Consider the following 17,397-nt stretch of genomic DNA (forward strand, 5'->3'; position numbering starts at 1 on the left):
TTCAATCTTTTCTGACCTTGGAGATTCTGCTGATATTTGTTTTCAGGCTTAAAGGTACCAGGAAGTGATGTCAGCTGACCACGCCTCTATGCCAGTTTTAGTTTTCAGCGCTCTGCTGGAAGGAGGCATGGAGGTGGATGAGCTGACTGGAAATCAGGAACAAGTGTCCAAGGAAAGAATACTGAAGGAACGGATGGAATTCATGGTCAAGGTCAAAGAGTAAGCGTGTGCAATTTGGTTTGGATAGTCTGAAAAGTACCTAAATCAATGTTGATTCAGACACTTTGGGGGCTAATCCAATCTGGATCAACCTTCCTCCATATTTAAACTCTCAAAACAGTCTTGGCTGAACCACAATTCGGGTGCAGTTTGGCCATGCAGAGACTGGGCAGTTTAAAGGAGTCAAAAATGTCCTTTTCTGTTTGTTCTGTGATCTTGGGGGGAAGTAAGAGTTTGAAGTAGAGGCACCAAATTTACAGCATAGCTATGGAAGCCTCTCCTCAAAAGACCCCCGAGTTTCAGAAAGATTGGGCTAGGGGGCCCAATTTTAAGGGTGCCCAAAGAGGGTACTCCATCCAACCTCCAGTGTTTCCAATGGTGAGACAAGAACAGAGAATCTTTGCTCCCTCACTATTGGAAACAATGGAACTGGGATGGGGGCCCCTTCTTTGGGTGCCCTGATCCAATATTTTTGAAACTTGGGAGTTCTTTTGAGGAGAAGCTCTTACTACTACATTGCACATTTGGTGCCTTTACCTCAAACCACCAGACCATCAAATAGAAAGAAAGGGTAAATTTCCTACTGACTTTAATGACATAAAATAACTTCAGATTCACACAAACCACTTTGGCCAAATTCAAGTCAGGGAAGGTTGCTTTGGGTGTTTCTAATTTGGGCTGGATCTGAAATGGTCCCGATTTTCTTTTTTCTTCTTTTTTCCCCTTTTTTGCACATGCCAAATCAAGAGTGCAATCCAGCACCATCAGCAGGAAGAGATTGCAGGTTAATTACAAAATTGCATCAGCAAAAGACACCTCCTAGCCCCAAGTTAATATAAATTTCCAGTAGCCTCTCACTCCTCATGCTGTGATGCCTCACATACGTCTGCAGTCTACAACTCCATTGTTAATATGTCTTTTAGACTTGATCTCTCTTTGGCACATAGGCTAAATTGGTTAATCAGCTTGGATGAGCCTGGTGGACTGACAGGACAGGGAGCTGCACCTGGAGACTGGGCAGAGGAATGAGGGGATTCTGCAACAACTTCAGAGTCTAAGCCTTGATTTGTCTGCAGTTCAGTTTGTCTCTGCTGGTCAGATGTCTCTGCCTGCTGAACATCTGGCAGAGCTAAGCTGTCATCCAGCTGGGGCTTGAGTGAGGCTGGGAGCTCCCAGCAAGACTCACTAATAGAGCCAGAACTCCCAACAGCATCCCCGTCTTGGGCAAATGGCTGGAGCCCCTCCCCACTCTCTCCAGGCCCATAATTGTCCTCTTTAGGAAGGAGCAAGTCAACCTGTCCAAATAAGGGTTGTCTTTTTGTTTAAATTAAAACCCCTTTTTCTTTCACAGGGTGGGAGGGCTCTCCCCAGCTGCCATTTTGAAAACCTCCATGCCACGGTACCATTGAGGGGCCTATGGTACCTCAGGACCGTGGTTGAGAAACCCTGCCTTAAAGTAACAGGTAAATGATTATTTCTCCTCCGTGAGATACATCAAGGTACATAAGTTTGGAGCGAGTAACTCGGCATGCCTTGACATTGTGGGGGAGATACATCCCTCTTAAGTGTGCATAGGTATTATCTCCCTGAACAGGATGCCTCACTTTGTCTTAACCTGGTGGCTTCCCTATGACCCTTCCACTCTCAGTTTGTCCTCTCACTTTCTTCATGTGAGCTTTCAGGGGGACACAAATCTGTGCAGATATCTCCTGTACAGACAATGTCCTCATACTCCCATGCACATGATGCCAGATTAGACAGACGTTTGTGACAGTGAAAGTACTTTTTGGATTAGGCTTCTTTCACTTCATGTGACTACAACCTGAATGTGAACAGGATTTACTCAAATAAATGTACATTTACCTTCGTTTTATGCAGTATTCTTCATGAGAGGTCTATTTACTGCACTCAATATATAACTGAGCAAACCCAGCAAAATCTGCTATATTAACCTAATATCCCAATACATGCATTATGCCATTTATTTTTAGTTCTTAAAAGGCTTTCCCTTGTTCCACTGCGGGTTTGTACTTGGGCTTGCTTCTTGCCAAGGGCTATTGCATATTGGATTTGTGAAATGCAGCAGTGTGTGTGTACGTGTGTGCGTGTGTGTAAGGGGATATGATTTTCTGCTCCTGTACAATGCTACTACTTACTCTCCAGCTCAGTAGATGAAAAGCAAAACCACTTGGATGTAGCAAAGGACGAGGGGTGTTAGTTTGGCGGTAGAATATCTGATTTGCATGCAGACGGTTCCAGATTCAATCTTTGGCATCACTGGTTAAAGGAATGAAATAGTATGGGGTGGGGGGATCCTGCCTGAAATCTCAGAGACCCCCCCTACCAGTGAGAGCAGGCTGAACCGATCTTGATGGAACAATGGATTGACTCAGCATAAGATAATTTCATGTGTTCATACATGGATTCTAATAAAACCATATGTTTCTTCTGCCAATAAATGTTCTTGTGACTCCAGATAAATAGGACATAGCTATTCTAGGACAGAATTACAGTCTTGGAATCTTGTGCATGTATGGTTCTCGGTCCAAAACGATGCCACACAATCTTGTACCAACTAGCAAATTATCTGTGGGCACAGAATTATTCTTCTACTCATGAAATCCAGTTCATAACATTAGGGAAGTATACTTTGTATATCATGGTGGGACCGATGAGAGACAGAATAAATGGTCCAACGTTACCCAGTGAACATGAAGATTCGAACCCTAGATTCTGGCACCTTACCACACTGATTGCTTCATAGAAATAATGATGTCCACACCATGACAAAATTTCTCCTGATAAATTCTGTGGCTTCAACTACCACTAAAAGCCCAAGAACAAGTTAGTAACACCCCACCCCCTGTTTGTTCCTTGCCATCTCTGCTTCCTTTATCTAACTTGGCTGTCAAAGAGCCATTACGACAGAGTCCTTTCAGGTCGCCAGAGCTGTCAGAAGGTGTGCTCACAGGTTTGCCTGTTAATTGTCACCCACAGAGTTGTCAAGTTAAATAGAAGTGAGTCAGCCAGCTTGCTCTTTAGGAAATGTTAGGTGTTCCTGGGCCATCCCTGCCGAAAAGCAAATTCATCCCATGAAAATAGTGGTCACATCCAGGTTTCTTACATCCTGACTGAAAGCACTATGGTGCAAACCCCTTACTTCAGAGAAAGCTTTGTGTCAGCTGTTGGATCTGTACCTTGTGGGGAGCCTTGTGTGCTTTGCACAGTTCCAAACCCAAACACAAAAGACATTTGTTGGTCCGTTCATTCATTCATTCAGCTTATATACCGCTCCTCACTGTGAGGTCTCGGGGCAGTGCACATAGAATAGAGAAACAAGAAAATGCATTTAACATTTGCAACCATTCAAACAAGCATCGATAACACGGTCTACCAGATGAGTGGGATGTCAATGTTAGTTTCTTGACAACTGGGTTGATTATTGGGGGGGGGGGTCCTCCTTGCTGGTCATATTCAAAAGCTTGGTGAATGATCTCCATTTTGCAGGCCCTGTGGAACTGTTCCAATAGAGCCTTGATCTCGTTGGGCGCTCATTTTACCAGATTGGGGCCGTGGACGAGAAATCTATGGCTCGGATCAAGGCCAGGCACATTTGGGGGGGGGGGCAGGGATCACCATATTATTGGAGTGGATAGAGTGAGTTGCTGTTCAGAGAGTATAGGTGAGGAGATGGTCCTTGAGGTACACAGGACCGTTGAAGGTGAGTACCAAGAAGACATTCAGGCCAGTAGTCATGTGGGTCTGAAGTAGCAGGGCAAAGATAGGCCCTAGACTCTGCCCATTCCACGCACATTGGATAACACACTTTCAATGTGTTTATGCAAGCTGGAGCTTCCTGTGTAAAACAGGGAAATATAATTCTAAAGTACTTTGAATGTGCCTTATCCAATGTTTGTGGAATGGGCTGAGTCTAGTGGCACCTTTATTATATGGATTTTCCTTTTGTGGGACCCACCGTGAGCCATTTTTCGAGAGCGGTGGGCTATAAATCCAATTAATAAATAAAACCAACAAAGATTTATTCGAGGTGTAAGCTTTCTTGTGCATGCATACTTCCTCATACACAGTGAAATGGGGATTTTCCAGTGCACAGAGTCCAGTTCTGTACAATGCTTTATTGCACACCCTCCTCTTATATATGTGTGGACTGGAAAATTCCCATTTCATTGTGTCTGAAGAGGTCCATATGCACACTGAAGCATACACCTTGAATAAAACTTTGTTGAAGGACCCACCAGACTCTAACTTTGTTCCACAAAAGTTATTGTCGGTGTCGACCTAGCATCTGGAAGACCTGGGTTCATGTTTATACACGGACATGATGTTTGCTTGTAGGACCTTAGGTTGAGAAAGCCTGTTTCATACAGTTGCTCAGAGATGGGGGATCCTGGAGAAAATTATTTTTCCTTGTGTGGGCAGAACTTCAAAATTCCAAGAATCCAGGTAGACTTGCAGCCCTGAGGGCTGAAGTTGGAGGAGACAATACCGGCTAGGGGCCAGAAAGCAGAAGGTAGTTTCAGGTGTCTGGGCCTTTGTGTTTTATGAACCTCTTAGAACAGATTATATTGTCCCACCTAGATGTTAGGATTTTACTTAAGATTGTGTTTCTTATTCATTCTTATGGCTTCACATCTGCTGACTGAGTAAAAGGAGTCCAAGAAAGACTTTAAGATTTGCTCAACAAGCTTATCCCAGTTGGAAACATAAGAGATCTCTCTGACTAAGCCAAGGTAGCCCTCTTCTATGCTGAAGTATATAATTTTAACTTTAAGAGGGAACTCCTAAGCTTCAAGAGGTGATTGTCCCGATTCATCTCAGAGGAGTACCCCCACTACACCATTCAGAACTCCACAGAGGGAATGTAGGGACTTAAGAAGAACTGAATCCACAGGCTCCTCTGTTTTGTTAAACCAGATACCCAGCCCCATGTAAACTTTGTGTAGCCATCTTGGCTCTAAACACTTTTGATGGTGGTGGGCTATACTGAGCTGCAGATAAATAAAAGGAATGACAGATCCTATTTGACACCACGGTAGCCAATCTTTTAAGATGAGCAGCTTGCAGTGAAGAAGTATTTTAAATAGGGGATCCCCTCAATATCATCACCATGGGTTTTCTTCTTGTGGCATCATTGTAGTTGATGGACATCTGTAGAGCCACAGTTTGACCACCCCTGTTGTAGAGGTACACTTCAAGGGTCTCAGGTGTCAACTAAATCACACAACAAAGTCAAGAGGCCTTGGTTAACCTGTTGTCAGCACCACTGTAAAAGGTACAGCATTCTAAGACTTTGGAAAAGATTGAGCTTTGAGCAGATACGATCCAGCCAAGCTTTGTGTAATCCAGTTTCCTTGCCTGCTCTGAGTCCCGGATTTCCTCACTCACATGAACGGTTGGACTGCTTGTACAATGAAGAACTCTGTTTACAGAGAACTGCTTCTCCACTTTGTCCTGAACATTCTTAAGAAGGCCTTTGCTTAAACAACAAAGAATGGCAATGGGTTTTGTTGGTTGTTGTTGTTGTTGTTTTCTCAGAGTGTTAACGCCTAACAACTTAGTGAGTCATTGTTAGGCAGCCAGCTGAAGATACAAAACATTTAAAAAATCCATTACAGTTGGTATTTAAGAACCAGAGAAGCTGAGTGGGCATTGTCAGCTTCAGACAAATACAAAATGATGGTTAGATGAAATTCACAAGCTGTTGGTGTTTTGGTAACAGAAATTGCAAGTGAGGTCCATAAACATAGATGCTTGCATGAGGTCTACGCACACACACACACATGAGTGGTTGAAAGGGGGCAGGGCCATAAAGTTATGGTCACCTCATTGGGTCTTCAAGACAAGCTGTCAGTGTTTTGGTAACAGAAACTACCAGTGAGATCCAAAACCACAGATGCTTGTTTGAGATCTGCACACATGGTGGGAAGGGGGAAGAGCCATACAGTCATAGTTGACTTATGGTGACCTCAGTGAGTCTTCAAGACAAGGGATTTGGAGAGGTGGTTTGTCACTGCCTGCCTCTGCATAACAACCCTGGGTTTGCTTGGGGGTCTCCCATCCAAGAACTAACCAAGGTTGACTCTGCTTTGCAACCAACAGTTGAGGAGTTTGGGTTAGCCTGGGCCCCCTTGGTCAGGCTAGAATTCAGCCATCTTGCTGAACATAACAGTGAATCAATAAGCTCTGACAGATATCTGTGCAATTATGACAAGTAATGTTAATAGTATTGCACACTCTATGACAATACTGCAATTTGCTTTATTATTACAAAGAACTTTGTTGTGAACCATGGGGCTGCAAAATGTGTAGAAAGTGCATGCACATACCTGGTTATCATGGAGCCACTATGAATCAGAAGTTGTCTTATTAGCAGGGAGTGTTTTCCTGAATATGTTGCAGGGGAGAGTCAGTGGGGTGACTACAGGGATCTGTAGAAGCGTGCATGCTCACAAAAACTTAAATTTGAATAAAACTTGGTTGATCTTCAAGGAGCCACTGGACTCAAACGTTGTTCAGTTAGACCAGTGGTTCTCAACCTGGGAGTTGGGACCCCTTTGCGTGTTGAATGGCCTTTTCACAGGGGTTGCAGCAGGGCAAGCAGCTTGGCCAGGGGCCCGCCATCCACACAACAGCCTTGCGGTGTAGATCGAGATAGAGGGTTTGTCTGTCTGGAGCAGCAGAAAAGAGCGAGATCAGCATGGTGGGACAAGAGGCAGAACTGAACTGGAAACCCCGGGGAAAACCCCAACTTATATACAATCCTGAACATTTGATCTTCACGCCATGGGTCAATTTTGATTACATTTCTGAGAAAGAACCCTTGCATGATTTTATGGTTGGGGGTCACCACAACATGAGGAACTGTATTAAAGGGTTGCCGTATTAGGAAGGTTGAGAACCACTGAGTTAGACGATTCTTAAAATATTGGACATAAAGCTGCGACCCTTCCCCACATCTGCAGAACTTGTGGTTCAGTGTCTGCTTGCATAATCTCACATACAATACAAAGATTGAGGGTGAAATGGATATTACTGCAGAATGGATGTAGCTCTTGAGAGCCAGCGTGATGTAGAGCTTATGAATGGTGGACTCTAATCTGAACTCTAATCTTGATTCCCCAGTCCTCCTCATGAAGGTGACTATGGGCCAGTCACAGTTCTCTCAGAACTCTCAGTCCCACCTACCTCCTGAGTTGCCTGTTGAAGGGAAGGTGTAAGCCACTTTGAGACACTGTAAGGTGGAGGGGTATGGAAACCTTTTTCTTGAGCTTTATGGAGGAAGAGTCTGCTAATAAATATAAAATTTGTACCAACATTTAGCTCGTGCTGCCCAAAGCTTTGGGGCCAGACATTTTCCCCATGCAGGCAGTCTACAAATAATGGACATGGAAATATATTACAGTGTAGATCTCCATGCTGTTCATTGTGCCATGGTGAAAGAAAATCAGTTGTGTCTGTAAACATGGCGATCTGTAGCAGTGTCATGAATTCACAATGTACCATTAATAGACCTTTTTCTTACACCCCGGAGACTAGCATTTGATTCTTAGTTCTGTGTTGGAATATCAATAGGATATTGTGCTCTCTTTATACAGTTGCTCAGAGATTGGGAATCCTGGAGAAAATTCTTTTTTTTCTTATGTGGGCAGAACATCAAAATGCCAAGAATCAAGGTAGACTTGCAGCATTGATCTTCCTCGGGGCGCAAAGATCAAGCTTTATTAAGCACTGATTTAAAAAAGAAGCAGTTTTTTTTTCTTTCTTTCCCATATGTAAGGCACATTACTTTAGAAGAGCTACATAGAGCTATAGGAGGGATTTCCGAAAGACCAATCGGATCATTCGAGCATTTCAGTGTAAACACCTTGTGTGCTCATGTTCCTTACACTAACCATTGTTGCTTACTGAAAACAAAATTGCAAAAATGGGATACTGGGGGAGTCATGATTGAATTTCTGCAGTGCATTTAAAACAAAACCAACTGCAATTGTCATGGCCAGTTGTTTATCAGTCTAGAAGCCCCAAAAGAAGTTTCCTTGTGAGACAGGAAGGGTGGTTGCTGCCCCCTCCCAAAGTGGCCAAAGTGGGGGTGGGAATAGGGAGGTTCCGGGGAACACCGAAGGGAGGTGTGGCTAAATGACATCACTTCCAGGTATCACGATGGCTGAAAAAATATTTCAACAGTATTTCCATGGTCAAATGGCTGAAAAAGGCTGGAGTAGACAGTACTGACCTTGATTGGCCAAACAGAAAGCTTCATATATACCATTGGTAGTCAACCTGTGGTCCTCCAGATGTTCATAGACTACAATTCCCATGAGCCCCTGCCAGCAGATGCGGGCAGGGGCTCATGGGAATTGTAATCCATGAACATCTGGAGGACCACAGGTTGACTACCCCTGATATATACTGTTTCCACTGCCACACTGGTTCACCCTTCCCACAATGCTATTGGTCCTAGAAGTTTTAAATGATGGCCAACTGTTTGCCAGAGCCACTAACAATGTAGGGGAGCCAGCTGAAATGTGTGAAACCATGCAGGCATAGATGGCTGTGCTTCATCTACAGCTGAGCGAATGTTTCTTCATGCATTTGTTTTCCATTTAATTGGCATTTTGGCGACAGTTTTCATCTTTCTGTTTTGTCTCTGTTGATCTGTTTGTATGGTGTTCAGGCATTCTGGAACTTCCGTATACCGTGCCAGTGGCATTTATGCATACAATGTACACCGTTATATATAAAGCAAGGATGCCAATGAATCAACACACAAATGTTGCAAAAGTCAGCCATTGTTTTGTGACAACTCAGTAGGAGGAAACAGAAAATGGCGCACAAATAAAGCATGACTGGTTCTATGTGCCTAAGAGTGAATTGAAATTGGGATTTTTTTTCCTTAAAGAAGAAAAAGATTTGGTTTTTATACCTTGCTTTTTACTACCTGAAGGAGTCTCAAAATGGCTTACAATCGCCTTCCCTTCCTTCCCCCACAACAGATACCCTGTGAGGTAGGTGGGGTTGAGGAAGCTCTGACAGAACTGCTGTGTGAGAACAGCTCTACAATAGCTGACTAGTCCAGCTGGCTGCATGTGGAGGAGTGGGGGATCAAACCCGACTCTCCAGATTGGAGGCCACTGGTCTTAACTACTACACCAAGGCTTGGTGAAGTGGCTGGGATGATAGATTCATAACCATCCCAATATTGTTAAAAACACACACAACAAATCCAGTAACACCTCTCTGGTATCTCATCTATAACTCTCAATAAATGTCCTTTATGAGATATAAACAAGATTGAGTTTGATTATTACTTTATTTATTGATTTCTTAACCATGCCCTCTTCACAAGTGGGTGGTTCACAACAATGTTAGCATTTTTCCTTGATACAATGGGCTTTGCCCCTAGCAGTTCCAATAAAAACTATAAAAACTGTAAACCCTGAGTACTCTATTATCCAATCTCTTAGATTTTGTTCTTGTATCTAAATCTTAGTTCTGGAATCTATATCTTATCCTCAGTTGCAGAATACACCAGAGAGGGAGTGGAGGAGGTCCATTTGATTTTATTTGCTTGTTCTGGCCTCAACCATATGCCTGGTGAAATAATGCCATTTTGCAGACCCTGCAGAACTTTGGTAGTTCTGTCAGGTTTCCACGGGCAGCATATTCCACCAGGCTGGGTTCAGGGCCAGGCTTCTCTATACCTTTGATTTGCTTAAATTACTCTTCTGGTATTTATATTTGAACTGTAAAAAAATTGTAATGTATTACAGATGGTTTAGTCATTTACTGCATCAGCAGCCCAAAGCAGGTAGGGATATCTTGGGGTCTTTGTAATTATAAGTTCCTTTATTTTATTTGTATTTAAATTACTTGGTAGGTAAGAATAAGCTTGTCTCTTTTGTTGAAGCTGGTGAATATGCAGCTGTTCCAAGGGGAGAAAAAGCCTTATACAGTTTGGCTTCAGATGTCTTTGTGCTCTGGAAAATACCACTATCAACTCATAATTCAACATAGCCCATAACATAGATTGGCTGATAGGTGAATGGATCAATTTAATCTACTAATTACATCCTATGAGAACCATGGTTCATGCAAAACCTAGAATTACCTATTGGGGTTTTGTTCCCTATGAGCAATAAGAGCGATTAAAGAACAAGCATGGAGCAAACTCAGGCATAATGCATATTCTGTATTTCAAGAGCATTGTCCATAAGTTTTTGTCTTACCCATCAGTGCTAAAAGTAGGGATGCCATCCACTGGGTGGGGCATAGGGATCCTCTGGAATTAAAGCTCATCTCCATATCAGTTTCCCTGGAGAAAATGGATATTTTGGACAGTGGACCCTATGGTATTGTAACCCATTGAGGTTCCTATCATCCTCGGTCCCTATCTCCAAACTAACTATTCTACATGTGGCTACAATATTCCCCATTCCATGCCAGTGGTTAGGGGGGACTGGGCAACCCTAGCTGAAATATGAGAATCCTTCTTTCTTGCTTTTTTTTTTTTTAAGTTTGAAGTTGATGACCCTACCTGTCAAAAATAATCATTATAAAGATTGCTAAAATAGTTATGTCAAACAGAGTTCATTCTTCCTAACAACTGAAGTCTTTCCTATTTATATACCCAAGTGATTTAGTAAAATAAAGCAATCGTAATCAACATGCCCTCCATGCAGAACAGTAACAAAACTGACATTTTGAAATATTTTAATTGCATGTTCAAAACTGCTGGTGAATATGCCAGAGCTTTAATTGGTTTTACGATCTTGTTCCTGTGGATTCATTTATCAAGTGGCAATAGGGCTGTTATAAATACAATTAATAGCATTGTAAAAATATATTTCTGCATGCCCACATTGTAATACAGAATGCTGCAGCACTGCCCCATACAGTTTTAGCATCACAAATGTTGCAAGATTTATTTATTTATTTTAATTTAATTTAATTGCTTATTTAAGTCTTAGAAATGTCTGCATATTTCCAAACTTATTTTCCCCTAGAAAATAAATCACAGTCCTCCCCCTTTTATAATCTACCTTGTCCATGAAATTGAAGAAGAGTTGGTTTTGATACTCAGTGTTCCCTACCCAGAGGAATCTCAAAGCAGCTTCCAAAGCAGCCTGCCCTTCCTCTCCCCACAACATACACCCTGTGAGTTAGGTGGGGCTGAGAGAGCTCAGAGAGAACTTCTCTGTGAGAATATCTCTGATAGTACTGTGATTATCCCAAGGTCATGCAGCTGCCTGCATGTGGAGCAGGTAATCAAACCCAGCTCACCAGATTAGAGGCTGCTGCTCTCAGCCACTACACCAAGCTGGCATTCTAATTTTTAATAGACATTTCAATCTGCTATGTTTGCTTTTCACCATATACATGCTCTTCATAAACTAGGAAATAACATAACATGTTATCATTGTTATTATGGTGCTGAAGAGACTGAAAAGATAAAAAGGAGTAGAAGGGTGTGTGGCATACACTGGTTTTTTTATCTCTTGCTTTCTCCAGCAGTTACATCTCAAGCCAAATGCAATCATTAGAACAGAGAAAATAAGTTTGAAAACAAGTTATAGATTTGAATGATTCTTAGGGTTGTCATTTCCCAGGTGAGGGCATGGGATCTATAGTGAATAATGATATAGAAATGTGAGTTCTGGAATGGCATCCTGTGATGTTATTATTTCATTTCCTGCCACAGGACTAGAAGTCATGTCACCATGTTGATAAATGCTCTAGGATTTACCTGTAACTCTTTTACTGATGCCATGCAAGTCTAATTATGTTCACCAGTGTCTGAAGTCTACTTGACTGTTTCCTGAATTTAGAAGAAGAAGAAGAAGAGTTGGTTCTTATATGCCGCTTTTCCCTACCCGAAGGAGGCTCAAAGCGGCTTACAGTCGCCTTCCCATTCCTCTCCCCACAACAGACACCCTGTGGGGTGGGTGAGGCTGAGGGAGCCCTGATATCACTGCCCGGTCAGAACAGTTTTATCAGTGCCGTGGCGAGCCCAAGGTCACCCAGCTGGCTGCATGTGGGGGAGCGCAGAATCAAACCTGGCATGCCAGATTAGAAGTCTGCACTCCTAACCACTACACCAAACTGGCTCTCTTTAGAGGACCTTACTGCATTGAATGGGGGAACATCCAAACATATACAATATAGAATATTTAATGTGTAAAATAGAAAAGTATTTTCATAAATAACTCACTGCACATGTTCCATGTGGGGGTTGGTGGAGAATGTGGGCTTGAGGCTGTCTCCTGCAAGCCAGTATATATAGGACACAAATTAGATTCCTTGGCTTTATTGGTTCTACAGATAGTCACTTCCAGAATTTTGAGAGAAGGGTGACACTGCAGAATCATTGCCTTGGGAAGATCTTGGTGACACTACAGAATCATTGCCTTGGGAAGAACATCTGTAAAACAACCCAGAGCCAGCTTTTCACACTTTAGGCAGGCCAGCCCTGGTGCCGCTTCTCACAGGCAGTTCAGGGATCAATTGCTTGTCAGTGCTGAGAAAGGGAGCGTTGTGGACAAATCAGAAGTGATGTTACTTTCACTGAATGTTCTAGGAACCCCCCATATCTTAGTGATAAAGACCAAAGAGAATTGTGTGTTCCTAGGCCATTTGAAAACCAAAGAGTTTGTGGGATAGAAATGTATCAAAATAGATATCAAATGAAGTCATTAAACAAGACTCAGTATATTTTTAAAAACATAAAAGGAATCACTTCTTTTTTCTATAGATCATGCACAACTGTCAGCAAAATATGTGCACCATAAGTCCTAAAACCTTTGACCTAATGTATTTCAGTCATAAAAGATCTTCATCAGAGGTCAATGTTATAAATACAATATAAATATAAAATTCTTTTTTCAACCAGTGGGTTTTTAAAAACATTAATTAATTAGAATACCTTTATGTTTTCAGGGTCTGCAATTTACTGTTTTTCAACTAACATCTATCTGGAATCTCTCCTGGGTGGAAGTAGATTGAAGCCCTTTGTCCTGCTGCATCTGGACCAGCAGGCAAGAGAGCCTTAACCAGCAAGGATGGCTGTGTGGGGATGGGGGTGGGGGGGTTGGTGATGTGGCACTGATCTGTTTCCTTTCAATGCTTCTGGTGCCCCCCCCCCCACACTCTAGTATCCTGGGCACTCATGCAGAGCTGCCTAGTAGGTAGGAAAGCCCTGTGATGCCTGCATTGGTGGACAGGGCCAGCTACAACATGTTGGGGGGCTTCAAGGAACATGCCTTAATGGGATGGAGACAGCTGCTTCTCAAAAGAAGCCCCCTGCCTCCTAGCTTCTGCTGAACCACCTCGGCTTCTGAGGTAGTAGAAGAACTGCTGCCTGATGTAATTTCCCAGATGATGAAGGTTTGTTACCTAGGTTACCAAGCCATAGGCACCGAGCTGTGACATGTCTCCTTAGAAAGAACACAGAATTTTGCTAATATACTTTTAAGAAAAGAGTGACCTGGAGTGTCCTGTTTTTCTACTGTTCCATTCAATCCTAGGGACAGACAATAGTAGAAAGGACTGATAATTGAACAGATTTTGAGTCCGGTGGCACCTTTAAGACCAACAAAATGCTATTCAGGGTAGGGGCTTTCGTGTGCATGCACACTTCCTCTGATACAATGTCATGGAATGGAAGTAATCAGTTCATGCTTATAGGCAAAGCACAAGAGCAACTTAGCATACAGCATAGTGAAAATTCCAGAAATAAATGGGGAGGGGGGGCAGCAATTTGGATTTGTTCATATTCTTGAGAATGAGTTTGATAAAGGTGTCTTCACAGGAGAGCAATGAGCAAAAATATAATCAATTAAAGGCAGTTTACTGCTTGTGGTGTTTATATATATTTTTTCCATTTTCACATCTTGTCAACAAGTTTTCCAGGTCATTGTATTTTAATGAAACAAAACAAAAACACAAAGAAAAGAAAAACCAGTAGAATCAGAGGTAACAGTGAGGTAGACGTGGTTGGAGCATATGGCATGAAAAGTTATGCCTCTCAGCTCTTGTGAAAACTCTTTTGTGTGTGCAGCCTGGAAGTGCAGGCTTTGGGGGACACTCTTTGATCAGGTAGACCCTTTTTGTTTGCAGAGTTTGCAGTGGAGCACCAGGCTACTTAAAAGAATAACTTTGGAAGGAAAAAGGAGAGAGAGCCCCAATAGTCTGAGTGTCTTTATTCATTCTGTCTGTTCTGGTGGCAAGTACGGAGGCAGTATGCTCAAAGGAGAAGGAAGTATCCAAATGTGCCAGTTTGGGCGCCGGAAGAGACTATTTGAAAAAGAAAGTCATGAAATTCCTAATCTAACTGCTAAATACAATCTCCGATGCTCCCTGCAGGATATTCTGTAGATGCTTTTGAATCATGCACACTACAGATCATGCATATTCCAACACTTATGAGGGCTGGGCTGTCCCACACAAGGGGAGAAGAGAAAGTAAAGTTATACTTGGTCAGACACAGAGAAAGCAAGTTGAAGCATAGAGGTGTTCCTTTGTCATGAAATAAGAAAAGTGACCCACCATGCTGCTCATTTGGTACCTATGCTGAACCATGAACCTAGAAAGTCATATACTGTTTTGAGACTAGAATCTGGCTGTTCCCAAGCTGGAGTTTCTGCTAGACCAGGAAGTATCTTTAGCCAAGTTAGATGACCAGTGAGCATTTCTGGAGTGGTTCAATGCTGGAACTCCGACTGCCTATCTCCATGTGGGACCTGGAGATCTGGAATTACAGTTTATCTTCAGTCTACAGAGATCAATTTCCCATGAAGAAAATGGCCTTTTTTTTATGGTGATAGCTATGGCATTATATCCCACTGAGATCTGCCCCTTTGCTAAGTTTGCCCTACCTGGGCTCCACCCCCTGGAGATCCTTAGTCCAAAATTGGCAACTCTAGCTGGAATCTGGAAGGATATTACAATTATTTCTGTCTTTTGTCTTGTCAAATGATCACAGATTTGGGGGATAATCTCTGAGAAGGGTGAATTGTGGGGAAATTGTGGGGAAAATGTCCTCTAGGCTGCCTTCCCTAATATATATAGTCTTTGGCACAGATGCTAGGGGGAATTCCTAAAGTGTGGGAGGCTTTTATTTTCTTCCATCACTGGTAATTCCCCACTCAGGGAGGATAAAAGGGGCCTCTCCCTTTGAAAGTTTGTGTGATTCACCACATTGGGACACAGATCAAAAGGATCTCATTGTGGTCCTGCTCATCCCACGTGAATGGAAATTTAATTCCAGCAATACCGTTTAATAGAACGTCTGTTAATAGGTGTGCATAAGTAGACTTCTGGTAACTTGGATGCATGCCTATTGCAGATAAAAGCCTTGACCCTTCTAAGTATTAAAATAGACTAGTGGGCTTATTAAGTTGTTCAGTCATATCTTCCTGAAAATCTGTGAAGACATACTGGCTAAAAAGAAATTAGAAAACAGTAAACTTGAGAGCCACAAAATGTGTAAGATGGTTCAGCTGAGTTGGTAATCTTTATTATGAATAAACATTGAATAATAGGAGCTAACATCACCCTAGTTGAAGCTTTCTCAACCGGGGTTTTGTGAACCACTGGGTTTTCTTGACAGCCCTGGATGGGTTTCCTGAATGTGTGGGAATTAACTAATCTCAATATATTTTTAAAATTAATTTTGTTAAACATTTATCAGGTGGTCATGCCTACCCAACCACCCCTCCCAAAATGGTCAATGATGTGCCTGGAGGGTGTGGGAAGGGAAGGAGCCCTAGGTTGGCATGTACACAGCTACCCTTCCCAACCATATTCTGCACAATTGCACCACTTCTGGGGGTTCTCAAAGCCTGAAGATTGTTTCAGGGATTTCTCAACAGTATAAAAAAGTCAAGACAGGCTCACCTAGTCTTTTATGTAGTTAGCACGTCCTAGAATTCCATTTCCTGGACCTACTATGCGAAGCATCAGCAATGAGCCATTTTGTGGTCCAAATCCAGTTCTTGTAAGGGCTTGTGGTATGCTCTTCACCTTTGAGATACCAGCCCAATCTAGAGATTAGTCTTTTGCATTGCAAAAAGTCTCAGTCTAACAGCAGCATTAACCTCGCTGAGAAACCAGGTAGGACTGACACACCCGAACAAATAAACTCTTCTATGCAATGGCAGAAATCCTCCCTGCCCCCTTTCCTTCCAACTCCTGTCTGAAATTACTATCAATCTCAGTAATTGTTGTCTGTGCTGGCAGTGGTTTTAACTGTGATTTTAAAATTTATTGATTCAATTTTAGCCTTATGTAAAATTTGTATTGGTTTTATTCCAATTCATCAAATGTGTTGTTTACCGCCCCAAGACGGCAATGTCCGAGAGGGGCGGTGTATTAATCGCTTAATAAAATTAATTGATTGATTATATCCTGCAAGAAAAGGGATTCTGGGATAATTGTAGCCCCCATTGCTCATGTGAAGGAGCCTGGATTTCTTCTGTTCAAAATGAGTCACTTCTTATGCACTTCCCATCGTAAAAAAGCTTATATGCGTAGTTATGGTTATATACGTAGGAGGCTGAAGCAGCAGAGATGGGCATATTAAGAGTGTGCCTTATTTGAGACCCTTGATCTCTGAACACTTTGCATGTACGTCAGTAAAGACACTATTAATTTCTTCTATGCAAGCCCTATTGAAAGAATGGGAGCTAGTGCTGAAAAACAGCTCCTGTTCATCTCCATGGGGCTTGCATGTGAGATCTTTCTCACAGGGTTGTGCTCCAAGACATCGAAATGTTTCTATTTTTTTCTTTCCAAAGCCTAAAGCATTAATAATATGTAAATTGACCCTGTATACATAATCAACATATATTCGTGTTTATTTTTCTGTTCTATACAAACATAATTTTAAACACTCAGCTCTGAATTAAAGTTGAAGCTGCTGATTCAAGGGAAAAGGGAAACCTAACATTTTCCATATGCGCTGTCATGTTCCATCCCTCTTCTAATATTCATGTATCATGAGCATTCCGTTTGGGATGAATCTGGGCCTGGTCTGATGGGCAATTTCCCTGTTTCTCCAATGTAATATATGTACTTGTTGCTTTAATGACCAGGAGCCATTTTGCTGTGAAAATCTTACCTAGTTTGTAAAAGGAAAATTCCAAATCTTTATTAATTGGGTTA

General features: G+C 42.2%; 1 protein-coding gene across 5 annotated transcripts in view; it reads left to right on the plus strand.

The window, feature by feature from the left end:
• PCDH7 (protocadherin 7) overlaps positions 1-17,397 on the plus strand; it is a 440,531-nt gene that overhangs the window by 247,309 nt on the left and 175,825 nt on the right. The window contains exon 3 of one of the 5 annotated variants that reach the window (XR_013225060.1): positions 1,571-1,682. The exons of the other annotated variants lie outside the window; for them this stretch is intronic. The gene's annotated coding sequence lies outside the window, so the exon portion shown is untranslated. The remainder of the gene's footprint in view (positions 1-1,570; positions 1,683-17,397) is intronic. 5 annotated transcript variants of the gene reach the window in all.

The sequence above is a fragment of the Paroedura picta genome, chromosome 10 (assembly GCF_049243985.1).
Source record: "Paroedura picta isolate Pp20150507F chromosome 10, Ppicta_v3.0, whole genome shotgun sequence".
Lineage (NCBI taxonomy): Eukaryota > Metazoa > Chordata > Lepidosauria > Squamata > Gekkonidae > Paroedura > Paroedura picta.